This window comes from Ambystoma mexicanum, chromosome 2p, assembly GCF_040938575.1.
Source record: "Ambystoma mexicanum isolate Mex_15411 chromosome 2p, UKY_AmexF1_1, whole genome shotgun sequence".
NCBI classification, from domain to species: Eukaryota; Metazoa; Chordata; class Amphibia; order Caudata; family Ambystomatidae; genus Ambystoma; species Ambystoma mexicanum.
In genome coordinates, this window is record NC_090923.1 from 265,550,152 (window position 1) to 265,559,021 (window position 8,870).

General features: G+C 44.2%; 1 pseudogene; it reads left to right on the plus strand.

The window, feature by feature from the left end:
• Nucleotides 1-320: 320 nt before the first annotated feature.
• On the plus strand, nt 321-7,886 carry LOC138567738 (piwi-like protein 1 pseudogene; annotated as a pseudogene).
• The last annotated feature ends 984 nt before the right edge of the window (nt 7,887-8,870 follow it).

The following is an 8,870-nucleotide window of genomic DNA, read 5'->3' on the forward strand; positions in this document are numbered from 1 at the left end:
GTTTGGCCAAATACCAGGATGTAATCACTGTCATTTAGGCAATTTGGTATGTGTTTGATTATGTTGTGGATTTCTGCCTGGAATATTTCTGCCACAGATGACACGCCGAAGCTCAGTCGTTTGTATCTGTATAGCCCTAGGTGTGTGACGAAGGTTGTTATGTAATGGGACCTCTTAGTTGATGTTAATCTTTGTTTAGGTCCAGTTTAGAGAAGACTGTTGCTCCATTCAGGAGATGTATCATGTTGGTAATGTGGGGGGTTTGATGGCGTTCGCTCATGATGTCTTCATTTGGTCTTCTCATGTCGACACATATTCGGATGTCGGGTGAGTCTCTTTTGGGCACGGGTGCTATGGGGGAGACCCAGGGTGTGGGACCTTCTGCTGGCTCTATGATGTCGGCTTCCAGTAATTTTGTTAGCTCATTTTCCACTTGCTTCTGAATGTTGATGGGGATTCCTCTCTAATGTTGAGCTACTGGTGGGATGCTGGTGTCGATGTGCAGCTCAATCTGCCTATCTTTCAATTTCCCTAAGCCTTTGAACAGAGATGGAAAAACCTGCTCGATGCTTGCGGCAGGGTCCAGATGCTTGTGCACCAAGAGTCAGTATAGTATGTGTATTAGACCCATTTCAATGGCTGCTTGGTAGCTTAGGATACATCCGCTATCGGTGGCAGCTTCCAGAACGTGCATAGGGATGTCCTTCACGTGATCTTTGTAACGGCATGATGCCATGAAAATCCCTTTGCAGGCTAGAGGTGTATTTGATCCAAAGGGGAATATAAGTGCTTGTGTGGTTGTAGGCGAGGGGCAGTTTGTATGCATTTATACGCTTCCTCGCTGATTACATTTACTGTAGCCCCTACGTCTATTAGGAATTCGGCTGCCGTCTTATTGATTTGGATCATAAGTGTTGGGCTGTGTTCTTTTGCTGTGTTGTTTCCTAGCGCATACAGATAGCCTTTCTTTCTTGGTTCTTCTTGGTGTCTCTCATTTCTCCGGGGGTTTTCTTCCGAAGATGCGCTAGATGCACTGTCCAACAGTGATATTCTACAAGGTACCTGATGTTCGGCCTTGGTCTCCTTCTTTGCCTGGAGGCTGGGGTCTTACTTTCTCTCCACTCTCTTCTTTCATACCTTCTCTCAGGCTGCTTGTCCCAGTGTCTGTGACGAGCCGTGTCATGAGGTTGCTGTGTCGCCCGGGGGAGGGTCGACTGATATTGTTCCTGTTCTGGTGCGGCTTTTCCGTTTCTCCCTGCTCCCTGCATCTTACTGTGAAATATCAGGCACACAGCTTTGTAGTGGTTTTCCTCTCCGCAGGCAGAGCATGTTTGGCCCATTGCAGGGCATGTCCCTGTAGCAAAAGGGGTCGCTGTTGTTTCTCACAGCGCCTTCTAGCTTGTGAATGTTTTCTTGCTTTCCATGCGTGATCTTTATGTCATCGAGGCCTTCCATCTGTGCTGCCAGTGCAGCGTCCAAGCAAGCCAGGCGTAGTATTTCCTCCAGGTTTCGTGGTTGTTGTAGCAGTTGTTTCCTGAAGCCCACGCTTTCACCCCCCCCCCAATATGATTTGTGACCTGAGGGCTTCATCGTTTGAGTAATTGTTCAAGTCACACTGTTTCATTCTTAGCCTTAGCCTCATTACGAATGCGTCCATGGTCTCGCCTTTGCTTTGTTTCATGGTGTGGAAAGTATGTCTTTCATAGTCCACATTTGTGCGGGGTGTGAAGTAATCTGTGAGGGCTGGTGTAGGTGTCTATGTTGTTCTTGGGTATTTAATCTAGAATGTCCCATACTTTTGATCCTACTGTATGGTTTAGTAAACTGTGTTTCTGCTCGTATTCCATGGGTCCTGCCGCTTTTAGGTATCTCTCGAAGTCCCTCAGCCGCCTCTTCCATCGTGATCCAAGTGTGCTGGTGTCAGTGAGATCAAAGTTCGAGGGTAATTGGGACAGAAGGCTGAAGGACATTTGGTTTTGGAGTGGTTTGACAGAGGTCCCTGGACCTGTCAGTGACTCCTCCTCTGAGATGCTATGCGGTGTTGGTCTTCTCTTTCCTTCTTTGGGTGGGGTGTCTGAGAAGTCTCCTGGTTCTTTACTATGGGTTGAGATTGGCCCAGGTGGCGGGGCGCTGTGTTCGTATCATTGGCAGGGCCTTTGTGTCTCTTGACCCTCTGTTGGCGGGAGATTTATTTTCCCACTCTGGTGTGGCGCCAGCGGGGGCGCTGTGTAATGCACTGATGGGCGGGTCTTGTCCGCCTTGTTTGTATGCCAGTTGAGGGCCTTTCTGCAAGTAGTTTGGGTGGGTGAGATTGGCCCAGCCACTGTTTTATGCCGTGGTGAAAACGCGGAGTGTATTGCTATTTTGCCCGTCTTTCTAGTTGGAGCGGGAGGACCTCCCTCCACCTCTCTTCGGTGTCACTGCAGCTGCTGCCGTTGGCGGGAGATTTGCTTTCCTCGACCGCCCGGTGGAGTCATGGCTCCACCCGCGGATGATTTTGATTGCACAGCTCCAACCCGCCTCCTTTGTGTGCCGCTCACGGAGCAGGCAGCTCGTGTCTCGAGTGGTGCCTGACAACGTGCCATGAGTGTGGAGCCTCTGAGGTGGCTGGCTTAGTTGGGTTTCGAGCCGCCTGGTTGCCAATGTTGCGTTCCGGTGTGGACCACCTCACACTCTTCACTCTGTCTTACCACGAAACATGCAAATAAGACACGGACACGAGAGCTGGGGTGCAACACAACTTTACTGTAACTAACTTAATCAGGAACTGACGTTTTCCCGCAATCCGTTACCCCTTCCCTTCCTCCCGCCCCGTGGTCCTTCCCACCTGATATGAGGCCGGTGACAACACCACACTATCCAAATTTCTTAGGGGCCATCCGTTATTTAACACCATTGCCGGATGGTCTGGAGCCGATCATCTACGAATGCCATTTGATGGAGGGCAAATAAAATGCCCTGGAATAAAAACATGCGTTTCGTATCTTTACGGAACATCGTCCCCCGGTTTGAACAGGTGTGCTATGTGTTTTTTAATATGTTCTGTTTTTATGTAACCTAGCCGTGTCAACTTTGAACGTGTCACTGGCGTCGCAGGTTAAAGTTGTTTAGGTTGAAGTGCATAGATTGACATGGGTATATGCCCCCCTCTTTGCGAATGAAGGCCACTGCAGATGGGAGTTCAGTGCCCACGATTTCCAGTTGCTTAGCGTGTGCTGAAGTCTGATTTGTGTTATCAAGCTTGAGTGACAAACTCCAAGCATGGCATATGTAAAACGATTCTTGAGCAGAAGCCTTGCTTTCCTATGCCTTCCTTGACCCCAGATACAGATTCTTAACAGCGGAAAAAATAGGATCATCCGCAGAAAATTCTCAGCTCTATTTAGCATGTGAGCATGACACGGATGCCCTGCGAATATTAGCCACAGTGATTTCTAGAGAGACACTTGAAGGCCGCTGCTGTAAGTAACTGGCTTTTTGTTCCAGGGCAGTTCCAAGGCGCCATAGGCAAACTCCATATTTCAATAAAAACCTGCACAACATGGTAATGATGTCCGCTCGTGCTGCCAACAAAATCTAGGCCAGGACAAAGCCACATTCTCTGGCTTCTCACAGAGAGAGCGAGAGAAAACAGCAGAGGGAGTTTCAGAGCAATGTCTGGTTGCTCGGCAACAAGAGATGTTCAGAGCAGCTTTCAAGCTGAATTCGGGGCTTTTCTATTGATCAAAGGTAATGGATGGAGGAATGTCAGAGGCTTCATTCCTGCAGAAGAGCTGGGTTCTCTCTAACAAAAAAAACCAAAAAAAAAACAATGCTCTCCATATGAGCAAATTAGCATTCCCAGAAGGGGACCCTGTGTGCTAATGTATTAGTCCTGCACACCTTAAAGCGAGCAATGTCCATTAATTTCTGAGCAAATGCAACACTTAGGAAGATACACTGTCCTCATTAGCCGTATCCCATAATGCATGGGAGGATGCAGACATTAATAGTGCCCTGGTCAACTGGAAAAGGGCCACCGCGTGTGAGAAAGAAGAGCAATAGAGTGTCACGGGAATGGGATAGTCCAACAACAGTTTTTATTACAGTGCTTAGAAGTGGGAGGAATCCGTGTGAAGCACTGTATACACAGGTCATGTGTTTATTATAAATAGACATCCTTGTCATTTACTGTGTTTTTCAGGACATTTGGTTTTCAAGTGAAAATAAAATGCCAGCTTTACTGCCATGGGTTCTGTTCTTCTCAGCCTCGTCTGTGACATCAGAACACTATTACATGTGTATTTGTTTGAATTATTGCTGAAGTGAGCATCTGTTCCAGGAGTCACCTCTATAAGCAGCGTTTCAGAATGGAGCACTGGCAAGTAATTAAGCTATGGATATTGTATTGTATGTTCACCTCTCTTGTCGGGAGTGCTCATGTTCGATAATGATCGATAGATTCTTTTAGGATGGAATCCCCAAAAGAATAAAAGAATCATCCTCGAGGAACTCTCAAAACTTTTTGCCGCAATTGAAGATAAACCATTGCTGCAAAAAAGTTCCACAGTTTTCAGAAAGGTAAGAGAGCCAATGCTCCCAAAATATATGTGGCACAATTGGGAGAAATGTTTAACTAATGCAGAAGAAATAGATGTACACAATTCTCGGGAATGAAATCGGGGATACGGTAGCATCAAAATAAGTGCAACATCTGTGCACAAAATGCTCAAAGTGGGTGGTAAGCATCCAAATCAACCAAATAAGGCCTGCACAAGGAAAGGGTCCTGCAAATGTGACTGCAAAAGCAAACAAGAGCTGAGCAATGGAGTTGCTCCGAAAAAATCCATTGTCATTTGCTCCAATCAGAAAGAGGAACACGTGTCCAAAAAGATGAACAAATGTTTTGTGCACTAAATCAAGTTTAACGGTGGTTTGATTGTGTTTTTGGTAGAAAAGGAGGTGTGTAGTATCCGACTTCCCTTTCCCTTCCCCTGTGTAAGTGTATGCCTCTCTGTGTGATTTCTGAGCGAGTGAATGTATGCAGTGGAAGGTTCCTGCCCCTAGTGTTACACCAGTGACAGAACAGTTAGTTGGGTGGTGGGGCCAGTGGGTCTCCTTTCCATCTAATTAGAAAATATATACTTAAGATCTGAGTAAATGTACCTCAATTATACTCCCCAGTTCTCAAGATCATCATTGCTTCACTAGAGACGAGTGTTCCTGAAGGAGGCCAGGAAACGAATCAGACATGTTGTTAAGATGATGTGGTGGGGGAGCAGCCGGCAACAGACACCCACCGCCCCCAAAGAAGACCCACTACCCAGGGTAGTCTGCACCTGAAGATAGGCCTAAAGTGAGAGTGAGCTAAGAATCGCTGAGACCATACTATCCGAGAGCTCCGAGCAGCAGATACAGTGTAAAGCATAAGGTCTGCCATAAGTAAATACTAAGTGCATTGTACATCACAGCAGATAAAGATTAAACTAAACTAATCTTGAAGTATTCAGGAGATCTGCACAAGTAATCACATATCAGAGGGTGGTTCTTGAAGTATGTGAGTAAAAGAGATGTTAGCAAGAAACTATTAAAAAAAATGGTGTTGCTCGACCAGAGGGTGTATTAGCGACATGTCTGGTCTGGTGTTGGGTTTATTTGGCTGTGGCTGCACCGTGAATGTGGCAGACAACTGACACACAATAAAGGGATTGAAGCACAATATAAGTTATAAGGCTGAATCCAGCTAGAGGGGAAAATGAGCTGTGACATGCTGTGGAGACAGGGACCAATTCACGAGGCGATTTTCAGCTTAAAAAAAACTCTCTCCTGATTCCTCAGAAGCTGCTGCAGCACTTACTGGGCCCACTCGGGGCTTCGAGGCCCATTCACTATGGCAACAGAGCGAGGGAGACTGCGGACAGAGGAGCACTGCACCAAATTCCATGGGTCCAGCGGGAGCAGTGCGCACGACCAGATGAGAGCAGACCATGAGAATACAAGTTTACCAATTTTTGAAAGGAAATGACTGCTAGAGCTTGAGCCAGAGAAAGGGGCAGGCCCTGCAGCCCACAACACAGCCAGGCTCAACTCCTCATTCTGGTCCATTGAGGCCTATGTTAGCACACCAGCAACCACCAATACATCCATCACCACCTTCAGAGAGAGAGCTGGTTGGACATGGGTGACAACCTATTGTATCTGAACCAGTACAACCGTTAAGTGGCAATGAACTTAAGCTGTCGGCTGGTCTCTGGGAGAAAGAGATGGTCGCTGGGGTGATTATCATAGTATTGGAGTCAACACTGGTCAACCTAGAGCATGTGAAGGATTCAAAAACAGGTTTTTCAAGGGCAATCATAACGTTAAGCACCAACCACTTTAGATTGACATCTCGTCCCCAGTGGGTGTTATACCAATACCATACAGAGTGCAACCCTCATATGGATGCCAGACAATCAAGAATACCTTTGTTAGTTCATTATGATGAACTCATTCAAAAAGTACATGCATTTGATGAAAGTATATTATTTCTGATCAAAAGATTGGAGAAGATTACTGAGGTTTTCAGTCAGACTCGAATTGGAGGGGACATCAAGATCACATTTTTTAAAATGTATTTATTTATTCACATTTGTAGAGTGCACACAGCCTGAAATCATTGCATCGCTAACAATCACTCTTACTAACGAGCTGCCACCTACTTCACCAACGTGTCTGCAATTCTACAACATTATTTTTTAGAAAACTTTTGAAAACAGTGAAATAGAAGCAGATTCTACGCAATTATTAGAACCCAAACAATCCAATAAATATTCAAAATCACAGGTTGGTGATGTGGCCAGGATTCACTACCTCCATTCTACAGTGTGAAATGAGCATTATGTTGTGTACAGATGTACTCCACAAGGTACTTGGGTGTGAAATTGTTCTTGATGTCATGTACAATATGTACACAAAGGGTGAAGAGGAGAGATTTCAGGAAATATAAGCCAAGGAACTGATTGGATTATTAGTTCTTACAAAGTACAATAACAAAACTTATTGTATCGATAATATTGATTCGGAGACTATTGTTAGATACACATTCAAGAGGTTAGATGAAAGTGAAACAAGTTACATAAACTACTACTACAAAAAAAAAACATTAGAACTTTGGAATTACGGAGCTTAGCCAGCCAGCCAGCCATTGCCAACAAGCCAAAAAAAAGATGGCTCTGATTCCAGAGTGCTGCTATCTTACAGGCTTAAATGATCAAATATGCCATGATTATGTTGTCACTGAAGACTTATCTGCTCATACGCCATTATCTCCAGAACAAAGAAAAAGAGATTGGAAAAGGGTTAACTCACATACAGAGGGATGATAACGTTCAGAAAGGACTGTGTGACTGTGGGTTAAGCTTTGATTTGAAACTGCTTACCTTTACTGGACGAGTTACACCTGTGCTACACACCAAACAGTACAAACTGAACAAGGGAGACTAGAGGATTACATTTGACAAGTGCAAAGTATTTGGATATTGGCTGTTGATATATACTAGAAGAATCTATCAAGCTGCTAATGCACTAGTGCAGACATTGTTTAATGTTTCTTAAGGGCTCTGAAGCAAAGTGTTACTTTGGATACTCAGATGGTTATTTGTGTGTTCACAAGTGATCGCAAGGATAAGTATGATGATATTCAGAAGTTCTTATGTGCGTACTGTCCAACCCCAAGTCAATCTATTTTGGCCAACACATTAATCAAACCTCAGACTATCATGACCTTTGCCACAAAGATTGCTTTATTAATGAACAATAAAATGGGAGGGGAACTTTGGAGTTTTGAAATACCACTGAGACAAGTGATGATTGAAGGCATTGATTGCTACCAAGTGAATGCAGCAGGAAAGCTATCTAGTGCATGATTTGTTGCAACCCTTAATGCTGGATTGGCTCATTGGTTTTACAGTTGTGTATTCCAAGATTGTGTGCAGGATATAGTCGATGGTCTCAAAGCCTGCTTGCAAGCCTCGTTCAGACCTTGGTTCTCCTATAACAATGCAATACCTGTCCGTTTATGTCTGTTTAATTGTCTACCATGATGGCATAGAAGATGTAGAACTGAAAACATGTGTGAACTATTAGGTACCACAGTTCTTGTATTGTTTTAAATCTGTTGGCCATGATTACAACCTGGGAGAGATTTTGTATTTGGGGCTATTACCTAACTTAGCAGTATTTTATTACTCTGGTACTTTGGCTGTGTTTTGGTGGTAAACTGGCCTTACTTCATTTGGTGGCAATTTAGTATTACCCTATTCTAGTAGTAGTTTAGTATTATCCTATCTTGGTGGTAATTTGGTGTTAGGTTACTTTGGCGGTGGTTTTTAGTGGCATCTTATTTTTGTGGCATAGTGGTGAGCATTCCTTCTATAACACTTCCATATGATAAGACAAACCTTCCCTCTTTATAATTATGACACACTTTGGGCTGACATAGGCAAGCTTATCCCCAGGCTTATTACACTTTTAGGCAACCCAGTAATACCACTATTTGCATATAGCTCATGTCAATGGTTTATTTACAACAAAGACCTATGTGCCTTGGAGGACCCTACTTCCCCTTTTTGCATGCAAGGTGAAGCACATTCACACACACACAACTCTTCTATCCTACTTAGACACATATCCACTTTTCTCTGATTTTACCTCCAGCAGTAATTTCTTTTTTACCACTGTGTTGTGAACACCAGAGCCCTCTAGACTCCTTTTCCCCCTTAAACAGTGATCAACTGATGCATTGAGTGAAACAAGAAAAAAACAACACCAGCCTTGTTTCTGCAATTATAATTGTTATAATTTTCTTTTAACGCATCAGTATATAATCAGAAACAAACTGTTACATTTCA